This window comes from Pleurodeles waltl, chromosome 4_2 (genome assembly GCF_031143425.1).
Source record: "Pleurodeles waltl isolate 20211129_DDA chromosome 4_2, aPleWal1.hap1.20221129, whole genome shotgun sequence".
Lineage (NCBI taxonomy): Eukaryota > Metazoa > Chordata > Amphibia > Caudata > Salamandridae > Pleurodeles > Pleurodeles waltl.
This window is the reverse complement of record NC_090443.1, coordinates 921,353,130-921,378,761: the sequence shown is the minus strand read 5'-3', so window position 1 is coordinate 921,378,761 and position 25,632 is coordinate 921,353,130.

Here is a 25,632-nt window from a genome sequence, read left to right as displayed (position 1 = left end):
GCTATTGCACACAGAGAGCTGCTAAACATGCAGCTCCGTGTGTGCAAGAGCAATTGCTTACTCTCTTTCCTGAAACCTCTGCTTCCAGTGGGCAGGAGCACTTTGACAGGTTCCGCCCGTTGGAACCGAAGTGCTTGTTTTTGCTTGGTGGGAAAATCAAACAGCTATGTCCCCGGGGTGGACACCCAGGGACAAAGCAGGAGCCGGCCCTGAGGGTGGCGGTCCGCAGGGCCATATATGTGCCATTTTTGCTAGCATTTTTAATGCCTGAACAGAGAAGGTATTAAAAGGGGGCACACCATTGATTACAATGGGCGCCAATGTACTCTTCAGAGTTAGCACCAACATTTTGGCGCTAACCCTGAACAGTACTTCAATAGTGTAAAAAATTCTGATACTATTGCCCCCTACCCTGCGCCATGTTGCGCCGTATTTTAAATGCGGCACACACATGATGGTGGTAGGGGGCAGTAGGGGCACAAGGAAAGTGGGGCTGCACTGGGTGCAGCACCACTTTTCTTAAATATGCCCCTAAATGTTTACCCCAGGGAGGTGGTGGTCCCTGGGGTGCAGGGAATCCATGCTGCCCCGCATACTTATTTTACAATGCCTCAGGGAGGTGGCGATCCTAGGGGCTTTGAAAAGCCCTAGGAGGGGTGCCCCATGTGCCCCCTCCTTTTTACACCCTCCAATGACACTCGGGCCTGGCCCATCTGGGGGGAGGCAAATAAAAGGAAAAGCACAGGAGACTGCATTTAAAAAAAAACATGGCGGGGTCTGCGTGGTTACCAAAACCAAGGCTAGGGGCTCAGGGTGACCTTACCCTGACCCGTTTCTTTTTTAAATCTTTTTTCAGGGACTAGCTTGAAGCCGAATCCCAAGATGGCTGTGAACACTTCCTGGTTGAAGTGTTAGCAGTCAATTAGATCTCAGCACGAGATTGGGAGTGTTTGGGGAGCCTTTGCCTTCCTTTATATACACAAATTTAAATTTTCCTTAATATATCAAAAAGTACTGAATGGATTTACACCTAATAACAAAAACCAGATAACAAAAACAGAGCTTTCTGGACCAACAACTACCTTTCTGCCAAATTTGATGTAATTCCATCCAGCAGTTCAGGCTGTAGTCGTGTTAAAAAACCCTATGGGAATGAACATAGGGAAGACACGTTTTGGGACAGCCCTTTTTCTCGCCCCCCACTGGACGGATCATCCCAAAATTTTCCAGACAGCAGCTGTTGTGAGCGGCAATTTCTTTTGAAAATTTTTGTAAAGATTCATCAACAGGCGTCAAAGATATAGGCAAGTCAAAAAAGCTTTTCTTCAGAAACTAGGTCCTAACTATAACTACCTAGTGGCAACCACCACTGAAAAAAACAAATTTTACAGGGACATTATAGTTAGGAAATAGAATTTAACAAGCCATAGAAATTCACTTAAAAAATCAAAGGTTAAAGGGACGTGGTCGTGCCCCTGCCCCTCCCTCCTGCCCTACATGGTCTGTCATGCTGCAACTGTCCCTCCTGTTTGTCTGGTACGGTCAGCTTGCTGCCCTTGCCTCTTTCTCCTCTGCTATCTGTTGTACATGTGCATGACTCTGTCCCTTCCCTATTGTTTTCCATGGTCCGCTGTACTGCACCGATGCCACACATACCATGTGTGGTGTATTGTACTGCTGCAACCCCTGATGCCTGCCCTGCAAGGTCAGTGTGGTGCCCCTGCCCATCTCCCTCCTGCCCTCTGTTATCCAACTCCATGTCCCTACCCCATTCCTCCTGCCATCAGTGATCCAATGTATGATACTTGCCAACATTTTGAACTTAGTATGAGGGAGATTTTGAAAACAAAACCTAGGAAATTGATTTCCCCGTTGACTTATATGCAGAAAAATAGGAGATTTTAGGCAGGAGACATATAAAATAAAACCCTTTTGGGCTTAAACACATCAGGAGTCTCCTGCCTGAATTGGGTCTGTTAGTTTGTATGGTTGTTCTGCCACTGCCTGTTCCTTCTGCCTTCAATTGTCTGTTACATTGCCACAGCTTCTCTTGCCTGCCATGCTTGGTTGGTTTATTGCCCCTGCCCCCCTTTCGCCTGCCATTCATGGTCCCTTGCTCTGCCACTGGCCCTGCTGCCTGCCCAGCATGGTCTACTTGTCGCCTTGGCACCCTCCTCCATACCCTCAGATATCTGAGTCCACATCCCTGACATGTTCCTCCCAACAGTAATCTTGCTAGATTGCCACCATTCTATATTTATTACAAAAGTGTGGCATGCCTGATATCATCTCTTAGATTTTCTAGCGCCATTTCTTTGCCACCCCGTTCACATACATTATGCCTGGCACAGGCATAATGTAGCACAAAGAGTTACAAAGTGCTGTTATGCATGTATTGCGCAACTTTGTAAATATGGCGCGGTGTCCTAGGCCTTCAACTGCCACATCAGCATCAAAAAATGATGCTAATGTGGCATTGGAATGGCGCTAGGGGCTCCCAAATATGCCCCCAAGTGTTTTGCACACTTCTATCATTAGGCTATACTTTTGGGTGATATTTTTGCTAGATTTGGGCTCTTTTTTTCTCTGGAGGCCATCTTGAAAGATTTCTCTGTTATGAAGCCCCCTAATCTCCTCATTTATTGTAGTATCCTCAGCAGAAAATGCTTTCAGTTTCCCACTTTGATTCCATCAAGATGGCGGTCAGATGTGCCACACTACTGGCATAAATTAAGAATGTGTATGTTTCACTTTACATGTCAGAATGTTTTAATGAAAGAGGAAGATATTTAAAATCTCTCCTATAACGTGTCCTAATTTTTCTTTCTACAGTACTAACCATAATTTCTATAACAAAATGAAACCCCTCATTTTGTTGCTCTCTAAATTAAATGCCTTAAGTTGTATCAGTTTGATTCAATCAAGGTGGCCTTAGGCGTGTCACACTTTTGTCATAAGTAAGACTGTTAGCGCTCTACTTGTTCTTTAGAACACTCTGGAAGACTTCAGTAGAACACCGGGAAATTAACTGACAGGCTGCTCCTCTTGAAGTACAACAGGAAGAGATTTGAGAACTCACTTAAAACGTATCCTAATTTTTCTTTCTACAGCACTAACCATACTTTCTATGACAAAATGATCATCCTTATATTGTTCCTTTCTAAATTAAATGCTTTAGGTTTTACCAGTTTGATTTAATCAAGATGACTTCAGGTGTGCTACACTTTTGCCATAAGTAAGACTGTTAGGGCTCTAGTGGTTCTTTAGAACACTATGGGAGGCGCAGTAGAACAGAAGGGAATTAACTGACAGGCTCTTCCTCTTGGAAGTACATGCTTTACTGAGAATGTCAGACTTCATTATCACATGGCTGAGAAAGATAGTGTGGATTTACAAAAAATATGCTCTCATTTTAGCTTCTGGAGTAGCGTCCATAATCTTTATGGGTAAATCTTGAGAAAACTTTTTTTCTCTCAAACATGATTAATTAAATCGCACAGAATACTTTTTCACAGGGTAAAATTAACTTAGCAACAAATGATATATATTGTAACTAAACTCTGTTTTTACCCTTTATCTGTTCTGCTTTTTGTGACCCGCAAAACTTGCCTTTCACTACAATGCATTTCAATGGAGGGCTATCATGTATATTGCTCCCAAGATGGCTAAGTTCTACCTTCTCTATTTGGCTTTGTCAGGCAGCTGTCCATTCCAAAGCAACGATGGAGCAAAGAAACACTGGAATGTTTCATCCAGGTCCCTCTAATTGCAAGAAAAGGCCTTTGATGATACGTATGGGCAGGTCTGATGCCATACGTGTGACAAATGTTGTCAGCAAAAGTTAAGGGTGGCATTTGGTCAGCGAATCAAGTGATGGCACACAAAAAATGGCCGATAACAGGGACCTAAGCCCTAGAGATGTGGAGACAGTGGAATGTTGCAGCATATGGTGGCAGTTGAGGCACGTAGGGCACTCCACTTGGCTGTGGTTCAGTGCCAAAAGGCCCCATGATGTTACTAGGAATGAAGGGAAGCAATCAGGGCCATGACTGGGGATAGGTTAGATGGGGCCTGGCAACCACAGGAAAATTGCTAAAAAGAAAGACTAGAATGTGCACTATTTCGGCAGAATATTGGAAACAAAAATATGATGGGACAAAATATTGTGTCAAGAATATCGAGGACAAAAATTCTGTGAAGGTAAGTTTCTATAAGTAAGCAACGTTTTACAATATTTAACTCCACATCTAATATATATATATATATATCTTCAAGGTACTTAGTGGTACATAGATGTGGAGTTAAGAACAGTAAATGTATACTTATCTATTTGCACTACCTTCTCAATATTTTGGTCCTCGCTTTTTTTTGACACAACATTCTGTCCACACAATATTTTTATTTCCAATATTCTGTCAGTGATCCAAATTAGCCCCTCTGTGATTACCAGTGCCTGATATTAATTCAAGAGTCCCATCCTTCAGCCATAGAAGTTTAATATTTGTTGAGTCCCTTGATATCTATTACTAATGTGGCCAATATCCATTCTCCATGTTAATTGGGGTAACTGATACTCAATACTGCTTGTGTGTATTGAAGCCCAGGACTGTCTGGAGACATTAATGCTTGTGTATACCTTGGTTCACCAGTTGTTATAAATGCTTGGTCACCATACCTCCTGACCAGTTTTCTTAATGTCTGGATGTAAGACCTCTTGGTATTTGATACAGATGTTCGTGGTCACTACAGTGATCATGGTCAGTGTGCTGTCCATAATACTTTTGAGAATGATTAGGATTCATGTTTTTCCTCCAAAATATTTGTCTGTATGTTTGTTGTCAGTGGCAACTCTTGAAAATATGTTACTGCTTGTGTATTAACACTGAAAGGAAAATGAAAACAAAGCAAGATTTGCTCAAATACAGACATAAAGCAGAATGATTGTTGATTGTCGCCTTTTCTTAGTTGCTTACCTGATCAAAAGCAACAAAGTCTGCTAGTTCTCAAAGAACATGTTTCTATTGACTATGTTATCCAATGTGCTAGATCTCAGTCAATGTGTCTTTAATAACGGAAGAAAAGTGCCAATGTAGTTTATTCAAAGTTGAAATCTGACAGTGATATTAAACATGGCAGGGACATCAACGTTTTTGTTTTTTGCCCGATTGAAATTGTGGCAGAGCTCGCACCCTGTTAAGCAAAACATTCCCATCATCAGATGTACTTGTACAACTCACTAGCAAAATTCAACGTTGAACATCTTCAGCATCCCTCACAAATATATCTTTTAATTGACTTAAGGGATTCTGTAATGTGGCCAAATGTATCTCAGCTGGTCATTTAGATGAAGGCTCAAATGTGGCATCCAACTAAACCTAACAGTCACCCCATCCTCAGTCTTCTTGTTTGCTCTCCTCCTAAGAGTTGAGGCAACTGTTTTGTTCCTAAAGACAAAACCTCAGCAAGCTCTACCATTAGAAACCTATTTGCGATGGGTCAATGGCCCTGAGACCTAATCTCTATAACATTAGAGAGACAAGGGAATTACATGTCCAATTTTTCCTGCCTCACACTTGAGCTTGGCAATCATATGACGGAAAAAACAAATAATAGCCTGATGCCTGCCAGAGACATTTTCAATATTAAAAAAGCATTGGCAAATAGAATGGGCCCCATTAAGAGTGTGGCAGTCTCTAGGTGAAAAAGAGTGAGAAGGAGAGTGAAAAAGGATGCATCTGAAGAAAGAGGAAGGAAAGAAGGAAAGCTAAAAAGAAAAGATGAATAATGGAAAAAAGAAAGAAGGAAAGCAGGAAAGAAAGATAGCAAGAAGAAGGAAGGGAAGATTGGAAGAAAGAAGTAATACAAGAAAGTCTTCAAATAAAGGATATAAGAGAGAAAAAAGGCACAAAGGCAGGAAAGAAAGAACATTGGAAAAAAGAAGGGAAGATGGAAGAAAATGTAGAAAATATAAAGGAAAGACAAAAGAAAAAGAAAAAGGAGAGGAGGAAATTGGAAAATAATGAACAAAAGAAAAAAGGAAGGACATTTAGAAAGAAAGAAGGGAGGAAATATGGAAAGAAAGAAGAGCTGATGGAAAGAAAGATTGAAAGAAAGAAAGAAAAAAGGAAGGAAAGATCAAAAGAAAAAGAAAGGAAAGAAACTAAGGAAGAAAGAAAAAGAAAGCAAAACAAAAAAGAAATGAAGCAGTAAAGTAGGAAATAAAGGCAAAGAAAAAAGAGAATGAAAAGGAAAAGATGGAATGAAAGACAAGAGAAAAAGAAAGCAGGAAATGAAGAAATAAAAAAGAAAGAAGGAATGAGGAAAGCAAGAATAAAGATGGAAAGAAACAAAGAAACAAATGAACGAAATACATTCAAAAATATAGGCTGGTTTTCTTTCTGGACAAAGTTTATTATTAAAGAACTAGCAGTTAAATTGAATTCAAAATAAATGTGTTCTGAAGAATTGTCTGCTTATGAATTTACGTGTATAATATTGCAGCTTTTGCTTTTTATACTGCATGCATAGTAAACAGTTTCAAATGGATGCAATCTGTGATGCTGTGAAATACTAGCAGTCGGATAAGCAAAGGACTCTTCAAAACGGATATACAACAGCATTGACAGGAGACAGGAACTGAAAGTGTGGAATGTGGCCTGTGTTCAGATATGGTAGAAAGCCCTTGCTTTCACCTCGACTCTAAACACAAAGACTAAAATAAAAACAAAAACACAGCACTGAAGGGAAACTACCTTCTGTGCAGATGTGCTCATCGTGAAAGAGCAAAATGCAGTCACTCAGAGAGAAGTTAACCATTGGCTGAGGTAGGCTGACTCATTGTCCCATGCTGTATGCTTCAGTGGGTGAAAGCAAAATATAATGAGACAACAGACCAACAGACCAATGGATAAAGAGAGGTGGCTGAAAGCCCTATATTTAACAATAATTTCCATAGCTTAGTAAAATTAATAGGTCGTGGCTAACGCCAGTCCTAAAAATGGTGACTAGCATATTTTAGTAAAATGAAAAGCTCTTGGCTAACACCAGGCTTAAAAAGGCAGAAGGTGTTCTGGATTTTCCACGCATCGTCCATGGGCATCAAAATATCCCCGCATCACAGTGAGGAATCAAGGCTGCACTTCCGGAAACTGATGCATCACTTTGTCACATTGAAAGAAATGATGCATCACCTTTGCCATGTCGGAAAAACTGATGCATCGCTTTACTTTCCGATTCATCTATTCCTCTGCGGTGTTCTGCATCGTTATTTTTTACATATCCCAGGTACTCTATGTTAAAAGGATACAACCACTGATTCTTAAGGATTGAGACACATCTAAACCTTTAAAAAGTGACATCTTGTCTTGAGCATATTGGATTTTTGTCGTTTTGGTGTTATTTTATTCAGATAAATATTATCTATTTTCCTAAACTGGTGTGAGGTACTTTTTGTGGTGTTTCCACTGTGTTACTGTATGAGATATTGCACAAATACTTTACACATTGCCTTCTAAGTTAAGCCTGCCTGCTCTGTGCCAAGCTACCTGAGGGTGAGCACAGGATAATACAGGTTGTGTTGATAATTACCCTAACTAAGATTGTAGTCCCTACTTGGACAGGGTGCATACCTCTGCCAACTATAGACCCAAATAGATTTCTGATTTGTTGGAAGTCATATAATTTCTCCAGGTTGCTCCTGAAAGCATGAACAGTTAAAATTTTTCAGTTGTAAATATAATCATAAAAATTCTTTCTGATTTGCTTTTTTTGCTGGCGAACATATCTCAGTTGTATATTTTCAGATCTAAAACAGAGGAAATGCACATGGAAACCTCAGCTTGAGGTCCTAGATTCATCTCTCGCCATGCTGCAGCATCGCTCTTGCTCCTGTCTTCTCCTTGCTTTTTCCTTTGTTTTTTGAGTGTCTTCTCCTTGTTTTTCCCTTGTTCTCACTACTCTTTCCTTGGTTCCCCCTGTTTTTGTGTGCTTTCTCCTTGCTTTTACCTCATTTTCACTGCTTTCTCCTTGCTTTTTTGCCATGTTTTTTGAGTGTCTTCTCCTTGCTTTTCCCTTGTTCTCACTGCCTTCTCCTTGCTTTACCACCCATTTTGTGTTTAAATTCTCTTAGCTTTTCCCTAGTTTTTACTCCTTTCTCCTTGCTTTTCCCATGTTCTTTATGTGCATTCTCCTTGCCATTCCCTTCTTTTCATTGCTATCAACATGCTTTTTCTGCCATTTTTTGTATTCCTTCTCATTGCTTTGCTCTCATTTTTAATACTTCCTCCTTGCTTTTTCCACTGTTTCCTGGGTGCCTTCTCCTTGCTTTACCCTCATTGCTTTCCCCTTGCTTTTTCTCTCATTTTTTTTGTGCATTCTCCTTGCTTTTCCCTTGGGTTTCGTGTGCCTTTTCCTTGCTTTTCCTCTTTTTTTGTGCACGTTCGCCTTGCTTTTTTATCATTTTCACTGTTTTCTCTTTGCTTTTTCCCTTGTTTTAAGTGCGCTTTCTCCTTGCTTTCCCCTCGTTTTCAGTGCTTTCTCCTTGCTTTTACAACATTCTTTGTGTGCATTCTCTTTGCCTTTCCCTTGTTCTCACTGCTTTCTCCTTGTTCTTTCTGACATTTTTTGTATTCCTTCTCATTGCTTTGCACTCTTTTCACTGTTTTCTCCTTGCTTTTTCCCTTGTTTTAAGTACGCTTTCTCCTTGCTTTCCCCTCGTTTTCACAGCTTTCTCCTTGCATTAGCCCCCATTTTTTGTGTGCTTCTCCTTTCTTTTCCAGCATTTTAATTGCTTTCTCCTTGCTTTTCCCTTTCCACTCCCACATGCCGCCTGTTATTTCCCACCCGCCCACCACCTCCCAGAACCCCACCCTCCTCCCGGGACCTGCTTAATGGAGGCTGCAGCACATTCCCATTGAGCAGGTCAGCTCTCCCTAACCTGCTGCATCACTCTTGCTCCTGTCGTCTCCTTGCTTTTTCAACGCCTTGAGACCCTCACAGGTCATTTGTTGCGCTTTATAAATCCTTGATTGATTGATTGAGTTGACCATTTTAAGAGTTCATAACTGAATCTTGAAATTTAAGAAGTTATTTTCCACTTGCTTTAATAGGCTATTTGAACATGTAAGATTTACACTTGCACACAGATAACTTTATGAATGAGGTTCAATGAATAATAAATAGACGCAGATCATTGGTAACAGTTGTTTGATAAACTAGTACCACCAAGTTGCTAGAACCAAATGTTAACCTATTACCAGTTTACTGCTAATAAATATTGACTGAAACAACCATTTTTAGGGTTGAGCCTGCGTGGCATGCGCTTGCGCATGCGTTTCGCTAAGCGAGACGTTTTAGGAATTAAAAAGGGCTTGGAGCCCTGTACACGTCACGTCAGTGTCTTTCATTGGCTCGCAGGCTTGCCTCTTAGAATCTGCTTGATTTCATTAGTGGAAGACATGCATACGTCATGCCTTTTCCGGTGGTGAGCCCTCCTCAAGCGCATCGACCAAGTACAAAAAACATGCAAGGCTCGCTGTTTTCTGTCCGGCTCGTGGACTACTTTTTACCCTGTTGTTGGTTGTTGTCACGAGTAGTCTCCTGCCGCACTGCATCGCCCTGCCATCCTCTTTAAAATCGCCCCCTTTAATGTTTAACGTGCCTTTCTCACCACAATCTGGGGCTGCGAGGCTAGCACTGCCCACACAACGTATTTCGTATTAAAAACATTTTTGTTGCTGGTGGGCGCTGTTGTTAGAAGATGACAATTAACTTGTTTTATTAAATGGCCAGACTTGAAAAGGTTGTACTGCCTCTGATTAGTAACACAAGCAGTACGATGGAGTGTAAATTCAACCAGGTAGACTTTAGTCGCTTCCTTCCCAGTGGATAAATATCTTCGTTTTTTTTCATTTATGTCACGTCGCCAGGGGTTCTCTTACGTCCCTGGATAAAATATGTTGGATCCCATTTTAAGAAAATAAAGACATTCTCTTGAAACAAAACGCAAGCCCCACATTTGCCTGTTGAAAAAAAACAAACACCATTTTGCACAATTGAAGGAACCAAGAGATAGGGTTGTGTTCGAGGATCCTCTTCAAAGAAGTGTGTTTTCTGCCATTATCCCCGTTTGCTAACTGAAAATGGACATGAGTTCAGCTGCTTAGTGACACAGCCGAAACTGTGTTTTTTAATGAGATATTTCATATTCACATGGCGCCGGTGGACGCCCATCAGGAATGGGACGAGACCGACCGACAATGTGACCGTATCCGAATCATCTACCGTGAGGTAGAATTATTTATTTTGCGAGTATAAATGCTCCAGGTGCAACTATGCAAGCATTGAAAGCTCTTATTTTGAAAGCATCAATGTTTAAACATGGGCTTTACCCTCGATGTCGCATTCCTAGGCTGGTTTGAGCACCCAGTCTTGCAGAGGAAAAAAAGTGAACAATGGTATTGATTACAAAATATACTAAATGTTTTCAGTGAGCCTACCTCGTGCCAGACATATAATTATTAGCAGGGAGATTAGTGTCATTTTCATGACTCATTTATAACGTGATAGGATTCTCCTACATCCCTGTTTTTTTCCAGTCGGACGTCAGTAGCAGATGTGGATACTGTACAATGCTTCTGGGGGCCTCAATGATACCGTCACTTCGGTGCAAATATTTCTGTCTAGGGAAAATGATGAAAACTTCTTGGAAAAATAAGCAAATGTTGAGTGGAATGTCACTACAAGAGACGTTAACTGACTTTTTAAATATATTTTTGTTGTGTGTTGTGCAAGCTCCAAGTCATCATGTGTAGCAGATCCGCCTTCTCCTCAGGCGTCGGGTGTCTGGCAGCTGGATTGCACACTCTGTTGTGCAGACGTGCAAATGGCGCTGCGGTATCTTCCTGCCCACGGTGACCGGGCTCCCACGGGTGACAGGTTGCCTTTCTGCTGATTTATTAAAAAATCGTATTTGTTTCCTGCTTCCTCGCGTGGCTGTACTCTCCGGGACCTACTTAGGTGACCAGCATAATGGCAATCTCTCTCTCTTTTAACCTTTCTGTAGTTTGCTTTTTTGTTTGATAAAGGGAGGACGGTCTCTTTTGTTGGTATCAATATACTTTATGAATAATTTTATTTCACTCCATTTTTTATGGTTCTTTCGCCTTATTACCATACAGAGTTTATTAGCCAGTGCTGCCGGTAACTTTACTCTGTCGTATGTTGCTGAGGTACAGTAAATATCACTTGTGTTGTAATTAATATGCACACCCTCTGCAGTAATGAAAGCACAGACCCCTTCAACCAGCCGAGCTCCCTCACTAACTTCACCTTACCTTCAGAATTAACTTACTGTAATCAGAAGCCACCACTGAATATTGTAAGATTTGTTATGGCCCGCAAGAAGAAAAACAAATGTAGAAAAAAAGAAAGTTGTGTGCTGTTTTGTGACACACCACACTTTCGTGTTTTTGATAAATCCATCTTATTTTCTGCTTCAAGGATTACTACATTTGAAATTACTTATAAAATATATATGCTTTAGAGCTCTTTATAACATTTGTTTATACGTAAACCAGACCCCATGTTCAGAAAGTATCTATTTTTGCTTAGTGTTTTCAAAACTAAGATGTGGGTCTTGCAAAAATGGTGCTAACATCAAACCTGCCGAGAAGAGCTTCCTGTTTTGAGGTTCCAGTAATGGTGTTTTTCTGCCTTGGTTCTTTCTACATGGCAGACAGATGAGTCTGCCACATGCTGTGGCAGGGTTGAGTAAATTATGCAGCAACAAAACGCAAATTATGAACATAATACGGCTCATTTTGTAATAGTGTTACTTCATTATTTCATCATTTTTAAACTTTGTAACACTGTCTGGACATTGGTTGCACCTGATTAGTAGCATTTTGGTACCCACATATAGCAAAAAGAATCAACAAGGTGGCAAGTCCAGCTTCACAAACGGCCTTTCACTGCGCGGCAACACGTGTCGCTGCGTTTTTAGTAACTTTTGAACAGTTTGAACTAAAAACACTTTTTTGTGTGAAAAATCTGCAGATTGTGCGGCACATGATGGATTATGTGGCAAATATGGCAAATCTATAATTATGCGACAATCTCCGCAGCCGCACAATCACATAATTCAAGTGACCCTGCCAGTAATACAGGATTACGCCCATTCATTAACAGCATTTCATAGTCTGAAGGTCCGGCACTCTCTCTACAAAGTGCGTTTGGTGAGTGAATGTAGGGGAGGCGTCAAAGGCATGACAAAAAAATCAAATTATTGTGTAGCTTTTTTCACTCTACCACTTTCAGTACATATAAAATAATACACTGCTTAACTGAAAAATAAATGCAAGTTATTAATCAGTGGGAAATGCACTATTGTACATTATGAACTATTCATTAGTTAATGCACTACGGAGGTCTGTGTCTATACCCAAAGAACCACTGACTCTGGTTGGTGCAGTGGAAAATAGTTACTTGAAAATGTTTAGGTCCCAGTCTGTGACAGAAAGCACTGGGAATACGTAAGTCATTATTTTAAACTTGCATCAGAACAGTATAAGATAGGCTCTAAAAAATGTGCAAAAAGGGTTCAAATTAGAAAAAAGTGTTCCAAACTATAGATTTCAGTAATTCCCATGGGCGTCCGCGGAGCAGTGAAGCTGCTGCATACGAGGTGTGCACACCCAGCCGGCACCTGCAAGAAATTTGTGAAAGATGCCCAGAGTACACAACATTGCCAGTCAAGAGCAGAAAGAGATGACCACTTCTAAATTCAGTGACCAACAAAACAAGATAATAATAATAACAACAATTGTGTCCTGTGTTAATCACAGCAGCCAGGTGAAGTGCACTTCTACTCATCAAAATAACGTAACGGTGGGCAAGATATTAGTAGAATTGCGCAAGAAGAGTGATTCTGCATTTAGAGTTATTTCCTTGGGCAAAATACCCTCTCACATACAAAATGGACGCAAGAATGCATTCTGCGCTAAGAAAAAGCGCTAAATTCAACAGAACATGAACATCAGTTGCTCGCGCTTGCTAAATGTGCATTTACGGCAGCATTTATTTCCTTCAAATTACTGCACGCCCATAACTTTCACTCGTTCATGGGCTTGCCTTTAAAAAATCCTCCATTATCATTGGTAAATGCTTTGTGTTTGTCCCTCCTTGGGGCAGTTTAGTTTCCGCCTTGCATACTGCCCCTAGTACATGGATAATTGCACGACTGCTGATACATTTGACTGCAAGCGAACTTCTTTTTCTTTTTGTGTCTCTCCTTCGCACTCATGCTCATGGCTGCCATGGCGCTTTGAATCGGCTCGCTTATGTCAACTGTTTTACTTTTCATTTTAAATTTAAGTGGTAAGAAAAGTCCAGTTAGAAATTTACAATGCTAATAGCTCTAAATGGAGCAAATGCGAGATCCATTGCATTGCAAATGCTTGTTTCAGTTGCACACACCAACTCCATCGCTTTGGTAAAGAACTAGCTGCTGAACTGGTAAGCAATGACTTGCAATTACTGCTAAGCAATTAGGGCCAGATGTAGCAAATAAAACATTTGCGAGTTGCAAAGTGCGAGTCCATGCGACTCGCAATTTGCAACTCGCAAATTGGTATGCAGTACGGTGTCTCAGACACCGACTACAACTCGCTATGGGGTCGCAATGACCCACCTCATCAATACTCATGAGGTGGGTCGCAAATTGCAGCCCCATAGCGAGTATAGACACTCGCAAACATGGAGGCCTGCTGTCATCAGCAGACCTCCATGTTCGTGACTGCTTTCAATAAAGCAGTTTTTTTTTTTAAGTGTAGCCCGTTTTCCTTAAAGGAAAACGAGCTGCACTTAAAAAAAAAAAAGAAACCTTTAGTTTCGTTTTTTTTTCAGGGCAGGTAGTGGTCCCTTGGACCACTCCCTGCCCTGAAAAAATATTAGTGGGTCCATTCACAAAGTGGAAGGGGTCCCATGGGGACCCCTTCCAATTTGCGAGTGGGTTACCATCCACTTCAAGTGGATGGTAACTGCGACTCCGTTTGCGACCGCATATGTGGTCGCAAATGGAATTGCATTCCACTCCGAATCGCAAATAGGAAGGGAACACCCCTTCCTATTTGCGATTCTGAAATGCATATTGCGAGTCGGTCCCGACTCGCAATATGCATTTCTGCATAGCAAAGAGGCTTTTGCGCCTCGCAAACGGCGATTTTCGCTGTTTGCGAGGCGCAAACCCTCTGCTACATCTGGCCCTTACTGTCTTATGGTTTGAATCACCATTGAAGAGTGTTTTGCACTAGTTCCGCATAGAAGAAAATGAACAAACATAAAAACTGATCCGAAATCAAACTCAAGGGATAAAAGTTAACAATTCACAAACTGTAACATGTGAAAATATATTATGGCACACTCTAACAGAGCGTTTCTTAGCGCTTTAAAATCAAGTTTTGCCCGTCTGCATAGCACGTATTCTATACCTAACTCCTCATAGACTGCGTTGTCTCCATCCACAATCCCCTAGCTCTCACACTACAAAAACACTGCTACATGATCAGTTGCCATACTCAATCTCTGACTTTTTCTTTTGTCAGAAAAATTAAGAAACCGTATGGAGTATAATCGACGATGCACTCAATCCCTCACCACCCAAGCCCTCCACTTTTAATGAATACATCCCTTTTTTCTTGTACCTATGTATGTCACCCTATAGACAAATGTAGCTTTTGCAAAAGCTCATGTAAGGAATTAAAAAGCAGAGTGGTTTTGGCTCTGTCCCTCTTTTGATCCTCTTCTTTTGACTGGCCAGAGTATTTGATTGCCACATACCTGATAAGAGAGATTGTACCCATGACGTGGTGCGTGGTGTGTGCTGTGTCTTTAAGAACACAGCTATGGGGTTTGGAAAGTGGCACTGATGATTTTTATTCTAGGTTCCTGGCGATGCAGTTTGTGGCTGACGCCTGGAGGTGCTGTAGGGAATTATTGTGCTGTCTGGTTTTATCTTCAAATAAACACCTACATTTGAAGACGCTCCTGGAGCCTTCTATGTCTGTGCCACTCAGAGGAATCCAACATAAATTGACGACGAGTGGGCCTGCGGACAGCACCTATTCAAACGGCACTGAAAGAACCTCTATCATCGTGGCACACACTGTGTAAATGTTTCACGAACTTACCTCCTCAGCACCCTACCCAGAGCGAAGTTATCAGCGTGAAAGTAATCAATTACAGTTTCAGCAGTTTTTAATCATTTCGGCGGTGAAGTAAGCGTTCAGCTTCTTCAGATACTTAGGTGCGAACTCTCGATCTCACCTCGTGTCCTTTCGGCAGCTGCTCCCAGCATTTTGAGTGCTCCGCCGTGTTTCCTCATCTACAGTGGAACGCAGTTGGGAAACGCCGCGCATTGTGCACTAGTATACCGTGGCGGTTTACTTACATGTACCGATCTCCGCACCCCCAACATGCTGATTTTCCAGTTCTGGCCAGCCACCATGTTCATTAAGAACCCATCTGTTTTATTCCTTTAGAAGAACTCTAATTGGTTGAGTCTATCGCAGCCTGGTTGCTACATGTTTTTCTATGGGCTCCTCTATGCTTCAGCTCCATTACGCCTTTTTAGGCATAGAAAGTTAACTTGTAATTAGCTTGTAATTTCAGCACCCAAGCATTAATTTACTGATACAGTTTAGCATTTATTACCACACCTTTACATTTCTAAAAAGTTAAGTGGAAACAATGGTTCAATACTTTGGACAGCTAATTAATTGCAATTGTTGGCTCCAAGTTTGAAGTTATAAGAAAGTTGGCTCTTCTTTACAACTGTGCGAGCACACAAAGGCAGCACATGTTTGGCCACTTTACTATGACAACGCAATTCTCAGATACCGACTGGGATTTCTATGTGGAGGATGTGTGTAGACTATAAAACCAGTTCAAGAATAACATAACCATAACTATGGAAAGGCAGATTGTTTCAGGTCAACTACAACAGGAGTCAATTGATAGTTTTCTGGCTGAACTACACATCTTAATATCAACTTGCGAATTCAATGGAAACATTGATTTGTCTCTAAGGGATCAATTGATGGTGAATTGCTTTGACAAGACAATGCAAGAAAGACTCATGCTGCAGAACTCGAAGTATGGAAAAAACATAAAAAATCTCAAGGGGGATTGAATGATCTGTATTGGCCTCAAGATAATTGAACAGGTTTAAGAATGGTTCTGACTCAGAACCTGTCAATACCATTGTCTCAAAACCTAAACCTCCTAATTTTCCAGAGGGTAAAAAGCAAGGTGGCTGTTTCAGGTGCAGATCTGGCACACATCTAGCGAAGTCTAAGAACTACCTGCTGTGGGGAAAATGTACCCCAAATGCAGGAAAACAGGACATTTCCATAAGTGTGAAAGAACACTCAAAAACTGGGCATGGTAGAGCAGCAGGGTGAATGTTCTGACCCTAGTTAATTCCCTACTCAAGGCATCAACAAAGTAGTTGTATTTATACAAACTGTGATAACAACAATTTAAGTGAAGGATAATAGGGTCAGAGTTTGCTCAGTTCTAATAGAAGATGTAGAAGTTTAAACCACAATGAATTCAGGCTCTCCTATTACTTTCAGAACCAATGACTTGTTTTACTAAAATTGGATCTCCATTCAGCCATCACCCCCTAATGTTCGATTGTTGCATTTAGCAGCCATGACATAGACATGATTGGGTACTTATCTGAAAGCATTCATTACAAGGATAGATGATAATATTCTGGGTTGAAATGATCAAGGCAAATTTGGCATGGTTTTAAGGCAAAGCACTCCTCTTCCCATTTTGCTGTTAGAGATCCCTGTAGAACCTGAGGCACTTCAGTGCTTTTTAGGAAAGCACAAGTCTATGTGTGAGAACAAGCTAGGTGTGGTGCAGGGCTATGAACATAAAATAATTCTCAAGAAGGGTGCAGTGCCCATGATCCACAAATTGTGTTATGTTTCCCTGAGTGTTTTTGGCCAATTTAAGCAGCATTTAGAGAAGCTGGGCACAGAGAAAGTAATTGAACCAATTGACTTTTTGCAAATGGATATAACCCACAGGGGTGGCAAAAAAGAAAACAGGAGACAGACTATGTTGACTTGAGGTTTGTCAACAAGAACATTTTATATGATTGTTGTCCATTATCCTGCAGGACCACCAAGATCTAAATCAGGCCATAAGTCTGATTTGGTAGATGCCATTAAAAGTAGACGAACTCCTGAGGACAAGGATCAGTTGAGATCCTTCTGGGGACTCTGTGAGTACTACTCATATTTTATTGACAACTTTGAACTTCAAACATAACTGCTTAGGAAATTGCTGCGAAGGGTGAGCAATTTGTTTGGAAATGTTCAGAAATGTTAGTGTTCGAGCACCTAAAGGAATTCATTGTGAAAGCACCGGCAGTGCACACCTTCAGGTACAAAGTACAGTCTATTGTGATAGTAGATGCAAGTGAGGTGGGTCTTGGAGCTGTCCTTACTCAGTTGGTTGAAGGTAAGGAGCACATGATTGCTTTTGCCTCCAGTTGCTTTCCTAGAACCAAGCACATCTATAGCAAAATTGAAAGGGAGACATTAGCCTGTGTCTGGACAATTAAGCATTTTGCAACCTCTTTATGAGAGAGAAATTTCATCCTGTTGACTGACCACAACCCTCTTGTTTACTTATGGCATAAAATGCTCTCAACAAGGTCAGCCAGAGGTTAGTGAGAGTATTGTGGAAGATGTACACATTTAATTTCATGGTCAAGCACATTCCTGGTGGGAACATTTCCAATGCAGATTTTCTCTCCAGGTGCCCCCTTGACAGTCTTGAGAGCAATTAAGATGAAGAAGAGGTGAGTGTGTTATGAGATTGGTCTATGGGTTGCTTGTGTTGGAGGGAGCCATTAGCTTGCAAGAATGGAAGAAATGTTCATAATGTGATGAGTGTCAAAAAAGACTCATGGAGTTTATTGTCAAGTGCTGGTCTGTGCAGAGGAATGTGAGTAATGGTCTTCATTTATTTCACAAGCTCAAGGATAAGCTGACCATTGACAGTGATGCTATTCTTAGGAGAAAAGTGCTGGTTCTAATGTTAGAGTTGAGACCTAGACTGATTGCCCTTGCCCATCAAGGACATCTTAGGATGACTGGTAGCAAAAAGGGACTTTGCCTGTACTATTAGTGGCCAGGAATGGGTACTGAAGTAGAGATGCATGTTTACAGGCACGATGTCAGGAGGCAGACAAAATAGTGTGTGTGAGTAACACTCACTTTCATCCAGGGAGGTTTCCTGAGGGTTCCTGGGAGAAGTTAGGAATTTACTTTGTGGGCTTTATGTATACATTCTGTGCAGATTTGAGATATGGCTTGGTGTTGGTCTCAAACCGGGTAGTTTGCCATTTTTTAAGAGAACTACCTATGTGTGCAATAATTGATTCACTGAAGGATCTATTTTGCAATGAAGAAGTTCCCATATCCTGCTCACAGTCAATGGCGTCCAACTCAATTTGGAGGCCAAACAATCCTTTTTGAGGTAATTTGAGGTTAAACACCTGTTGTGGCCTTGGACAGCTCACAGGGAAATAGAATGGTGGAGAGGGTGAACAGAATGGTGAAGGAGGTGATTCAGTTGGCTGTCACCATGGGGGAAGATGTGTCTCAAGCTGTTCAGGAGAGAATATGAAGCTACCCTACATTCCCTAACAGGAATTTCTCCTCTTGTCTTGGTAAAAGGTAGGCATAGGCCCTGTAAGGTGGGTCTGAATTGGGTTTTGAAATATGCACAGAGCAAGGACAGGTTACCTAATTTGGGAAAGATGCATAGAAAAGTGAAGCATAATCAGCTCAAAAGCAAACACAGTTATGACAGAGACAAAAAGGTAAGAGAGGTTCATTTCATGGTGGGTGATATGGTTAAGATAAAGAGACCGATATCTGTAAAGAAGAACAATTCCAAGTTTTTTCCTAAGACACAGATTGTCAAGGGCCCCAAACATGCAGTCTTTGTGAGCAGTAAAGGTGAAGAAGGAGTTGGTAACTGGCGGGAGTGATCTCAAACAGATGAATAGTGGTTGGTAAAGCAGGAGGGACGCTGGCATGACATGCATGATCGGTTGGATGGAGGCCATATATCAGCTTTGAGCTTTGGTGACATGACTGGGGATGCTGCTTTCAGGGTGCACAAGGAGAATATATTGGGTGGTGTGGCAGGGTGTTTAGCTTCCCCAAGGGGAAGAAGAAGAAGACATGTGCGGCCACCTGACTATTTAAAGGATTAAGGCCTTCATTATGACAGTGGGGGTAAAAACCACCTACCTCTGCAATGATGGCCATCAAAAGACCGTCGCCGCGGCTACCAGCCGTCCGCCGTATTATGACCACAGAACGATTTCCGCCAGAAGGATGATGCAAATCTGGCTGTGGCCATGCCAGCGGATGGCATTAAGGTGGCGCTGCTGCCAGCAGCAGCGCCACGTCAGTAAACCGCCTCTGGACGTATTATGACCTATAATACAACCAGGCGGTGTTCTGCTGGTGGACGCTGCTGCTGGCAGCAGCGCCCCGTCCCTTATCCTGCCAGAGGACCCCCTAAACACAGGTAAGTGGGTGCTCCGACAGGGGAGGGGGGTGTTTTGTGTGTGTGTGTGGTGTGTGTGTATGTTTGTGCGGGCGTGTATGCGGGTGTGTGTTGCATGTTGAATGTGTGTGCATGTATGGAGGTGTGAGTGCATGTATGTTGTGTTCTGTGAATGTGTGTCTGCATGTATGTATGAAAGTGTGTGCAGATGTGTGTGTGAATGTATGTATGTATGCATGCGTTGATGAATGTGGGATTGGGTGTGTGTATGCATGGGTGAAGGGGGTGTGAATGTAGGGGTGGTTTGGAGATGAAGGGGTGGCGGAGACTCTGAGGAGGGAGGTGGGGGTGGGGAAGACCTCTATCAGTGACCGGAGAGTGCCTACTGCCATGGTTTATGTGGCAGTAAGGGAGCCACGAAAACCATGGCCATTGGCGGGGTCATATACCGCAGGTGGTACAGTGAAGGCCGCCGGGCTGGAGATTGATATTGCCAGCCCGGCGGCCGATACCGCTCAGGCGGTTGGTGTGGTACATTGGCGGTTTGTCTGAAGCCAAACTGCCAATGTCATAATATGGTGGAAAGTACTGCCAGCCTGTTGGCAGTACTTTCCACCATATTACCGCCGACCGCCAGGGTCGAAATGAGGGCCTATATGTTGGAGTGATTGCTTAGTCATAGGTTTGCCTTCTATGTGACCTAGCATGGTTTTGTTGTGATTTTTTAGCATGGTTTTGTTGTGGGTAATCTCATGTTACACTCAGTCATGTATTGTTAGACTTGTCGCTGTTTTGGGGTGTGATGTTTTGTCTTTTGTGAAGTCCGTATTGTATGTCTGTCTTCTAGACTTTCATCCTTGGTTCAGTTCTTTTGTTTGCCCTAGGATTAGGTTTTTTGGGATCTTTGTAATGGGAGAGGATGTGTTGTGTTTGCTGTGTGTCATGTCTTTTAGAATAAAGCTATTCGGTTTGGAATTTGTGCACTGATGATTCTTATTCTATGTTCTAGGACAGTCAGGGTGTAGCCGATGCCAGGAGCTGCGGCAGGGAACTGTTGTTGTGCTTCCTGGTGTTATCTTCAAATAAACTTCAATTCTTCAAGGTAATACTGAAGCCTACTGTGTCTGTCTATGCCACTCAGAGGAACACAACAATAGTCCCTGTTTCAAGCAGGCCATAGGCATACACCAGTCTTCATTTTCTAAGGAATATACAATTTTCCCATGCACCTCCTTGACTGCCACAGGTGTTTCTCTTAGAATAGATGCACATAAAGCAAAATCTAGTTACATCTGTATGTTGCTATCCTTATTGGAAACATAATGTTATATTAGGGTGGACTGGTGTGGTGTACTTTGACTTTAAAATAGTTTGGCATACAGGTGTTCATTGTTTAATAACGTAAGTAACAAACCACACTGAATTATATTGTCTTTGTCTGTACTACTTCAAACTGCAACAATGCCATGTTTCATTAAATGTTTTTCTTACTCATTTGCTTTTAGGTGCACAGGAGAAGAGACATCACCCACAGTACTGCCAGACAGAATAACTGTACAAAAACATGTGACGTCAGTCTTCCAATCTCTTCCGCCTCTGCAGCTCAGGGCCACTGCCAACTGCTTCCAATAAAGTGGCCAGTGAGGAGAAGCAGCTTTCCACCACTGGTATGCCAACCAAAACGTTTTTTGGGAAACTTGTGTCTGCCGCATACCGGCCTCTGAGGAGGAAGCTGTGAGCAGCACTCCTGCACAGCACTCCAGCATCAACGGCAGCACCCCAACCTAAGCCTAAGCCCATGTCTGTCAGTGAGGCAGCCACTGCAATCAAGGCAATGCCGACGAACAGTAATGTTCAATTGGATTTGCCCCTTTCATAAGATAGGATCCAATCATTCCAGGAAACAAAGAAAAGTGGGCAGAAGCCACAGCCAGAATAGTAGATCTTCTCAAAGTTGGAGCAGAACAGGAAGTTGAGCTTCCTGCTGATCAAGCACCTCCTCTTTTAGAATTATTGGCTCCCAGATCTCCAGTAAGAAAATGAAAGGGTACTACTCCCCCATCTTCTCCAAACACTGCTTCTGATGATGATAGTATGGGCCTGGTCTGGAGTCAAGCAAAGGCTGAAAGACACCTGGAGAGGCAAGGGAAAAGAAAAGTTCCTGAAAGCTTTAGAATTATGTAACAGGAGGATGACGACAGTGAGCCAGTCATTGTTATAGAAGCTGGCAAAGAGGAGACCGCCATTACCCTTCCTATCCAAAGGGCTCTGAGGGATGTAGCACAGGTACCATCGCCAGCACTAGCTCCTATATTTGTGAGGTCCCTGCTGAGACCTGCATCAACCCCCACCTCAGTAGAATATACACTGCAAAGAGGCTATTGACGGGATACCCACTTACATCCAGTTCTTCTTCTTCAGGCATTGACACTAGAACACTAAGAAAGTACTCTTTCCCAGTTTTACAATATTTCTTTGATTAGCAAGCAGGAGGAGAACTTTGCAATATTCTCCATTTGCCACTCAAGTGTTCATCAAGGTAAGCCTGGTTCACACTGTGGCACTAGAGCCAAACAACCCATAGGAAAAAACATGAAGCAATCCGGTGAGAGGAGCACCTTAACAATATCACTGAACAAAGTGATGGTGAAAGTGAGAAGAGAGGGAAATCATCAGCTACAATCATGGCGGGAGGTCATGAGGAAGAAGAGGGTGACAACTTTATAGAAAGCAGCCCTGTCCCCAGCAGTGCACCAACATCACTCATCGGAGTGACCTCAAAATGGCACAGGGGTGAGATGGAGACACCATGGCATACAGTGACTGCCCTTTGACACACATTGTATCTATCACCTCCTACTTCTCAAAAGTCACCTGTATTAATATCTGCAGAAAAGAAGAAAATCCAGGCTACTATTATGGGATTGTTTCAACAGCAGGAGGGGACCCTCAACTGCAAACACCTAAAGCACATTTGTACAGCTGAGAGCTGAATAAAATGTTAGCACTGGACCGCCTCCCTTTTTCTTTTGTGGAAGGGGTGGGAGTTTTAGAATTTGTGGCAACTATCTGCTCAAAATCGAAGGTTCCAAGTCAGACCTATTTCGCCAGAGTTACTATTCTAGCACTTCATCATGATGTGCTACAACTGGTTGGACAACCTTTGCAGCAAAGTGTTGTTCACAATATCCATCTGATGACAGGCATGTGGACCAGTTGTTAAGCAACTGATTACATGTGTATCATTGCACATGGGATCTCTTTTACGGGGTTAGGCAGCTGCTATCTACAGGTCGCAGCTCTGAAGATACTTTTAAGGGTGTTCGGCGGCATGCAACAGTAGCTGTGTTGGCAATGGAGAAATCCCATACAGCTGCAAACATCTTGGAAGACTTTAGTAGCAAGGTGTTTAAATGGCTGTGACCCAAAAGTCTCAGAATGGGATTTGTTGCCACAGACAATTGCAGGAATATATAGTCAAAGCCACGTCAGATGTTAGCGATTTGGGGGTCGTAAGTTTGGCGCTTTGCATGGTTGTGCAGGACTGTCTCAAAAAATAAGACATAGTCAGCAACATACTGACTACCTGCAGAGGAATCTGCACTAATTTCAGCCATTGTTTTAAAGCCCAGAAGCAGTTAAGGATTATTCAGCATGTTAAAGCCCTCATACATGAGGTGCCAACACATTGGAACTCAACCTATTAGATTTTACAATGTCTGTTTGAGCAGTACAGACAGATTATTCAAATAGGAGTGGACACAACTGGGAAAAGTATGACCATGGATGCAGATAAATGGGGCCTAGTCAAGTGCCTGGCACAAATGTTAATCCTTTTTGAGGATTTTACACGGGAAGTTAGCAAGGAGGACAATACGAGCTATCCTGCGCCAACACATCCTGCGGTTGCATCTGCTACAGGATCAGTTCAAAAAGGTGTCTGAATGGTTCACACTTGCAGGTGTGAAAGAAAATACATAAACACATGCCTTGGTTGAGAGCTTAAACCTTTGTTTGGCTATTAATACAAGGCTGCAAAATGACATCATTTTGTCAAAAGAGTACATCTGTGCCACATTACTTGATCCAGGGGACAAAACAATTCTGACCACTTTAATTCCTTTTTCTGAAGGTGATGTTTCAATATACAAGAGGTGGATTATTGAGCAAGCCAGAGACCTGGTAGAAAAACAACTGAAAATTACTCAAGTCCCACCCCCAGGCAGAAGTTCTGGGGTGGCACCATCAACTTCCAGAGAGGACAGTCTTATTTCACAGGACCTAACACCAGCAACAACCACACCTACAGGAACTGAAGAATTGGTCCTGACCTTTGCATAGGCTTGGTTTCAAGTGTCAGGTTGTAAGTCCAGGTAAGGGCAAAAGATGATGAGCAAATGGCAGCACCAATGACTATTCAGAATATGTTCCAAGAGTATCTGGATGACCCAAAAAAAGATCTATGTGGATCAAATCCCATTGGTGTTTTGATATGCAAAGATATGCGAATGGCTAGTGCTTAGCAGGCTGGCAATAAAGTATCTGGCTTGTTTGGTGGCCAGTGTGGCTGTAGCACATTTGTTCAGTGCAACTGGCACAGTTGTCACAGTGAGAAGGACCAGTCTCTTGTCTCAAAATGTGGAGAGATTGACTATGATCAAAATAAACCAACATTTCATATCACTCAATGACACTGAAACAACACAGGAGGAGGAGGAGGATTGATGAGAATCAAGTGTGTTAGCTGACCAACTGAGTTTAAGGACAAACTCTACTTCCCTGACTGAGTATGTCGCCATAGTACTTTTTAATTTTTTATCATTGAACTTTTTTCTTTGCCAAAAAAAAAAAAAGATATAGCTAGTGGAACATTATTTATGTGTTTGATTTAAGTTGCCCCACCATTCCTAGTCACATGTGTGGCTGGATTGAAGTTGGGCCAGTGGGCTGAGAAGAAGCCTCCCAATTCCTTTCAGGACATTGGAGACAATGCCTCCCTCCCTCCTATGCTTATCCTTTTCTTTGAATCACCTAGCAAGGCTGCCCCAGAGGACCAGTGACTTACAAGACTGACAAACTCCAGTGTGGTGCTTGCATCAAAGAGAAGATGATATTATGAACCTACCACTGTGCTTGGATTGGAAGAGGTAACTACTGCACTAAGTCCATTTCTCCTGACTCGAGGATGTCATATGTTTAGTTTTAATTGAGTACTATCTCCCCATTGCTCAGAAGAAGTTGCTATTGCTAGTTTTGGTTATCATATCAGGTCTACTTTATTGTGTCATGGCAGTAGTCTGGTCTCGGTCTTTCTAAAGGTTTGATATAAATAATACATCTCAATATCTCTGTATTTACATCCAATCTAGCTGCCTGTGGTGGATACTCCTTTTATGAATCCTGTGGTTGAAGTTCACATAGGTGGGAGTAAAAGTCAAATAAATTATTCCCCTTTCATTTTTCAACAATTATAAAATCCACCTTTTCTATCCCCAAACAAATCACCCCATCCCCAACCACTGTCCAAAAAAAATGTGTCTAAACTAGTCTAAACCTTGGATCCAGCTCCCTTTCCCACCCTCTCCACCCACAACAATTGTCCCTCCCACCAAAACAAAAAAATATCAAAAAGGGTTAAAGGAGGGTATTCTCCATGCAGTTTCCAGACATTGCAGGATATGGTGATGGAATATGTGTTCTGAGTGGGGGGCAGCAGTGGTTCAACGTGGATCAGTGGCTGCCAAGTGGTGGTGGCACTTCTGATGTTGTTGTCACTGGAAGGTTGGAGATGATGGCAGAAGGAACTGGGGCCCACGGTCATGGCAGCTGCCTCATCCTCCTCCTTCTGCAGAGCCACTGGTAATCCAAATGGATGGCCTCCACACCTTTGCAGCTGCAGCTGAGCTATCTCCTGGCGTGCAGGTGGTTCACGGGATTAGATATATCCAGAAACAAAACAAAATGCATATTGTAAACAGTGCTCAGTTCAAACACTTGTTTAAAATTATAGTGGCACAGGAGCAGTACATTGCT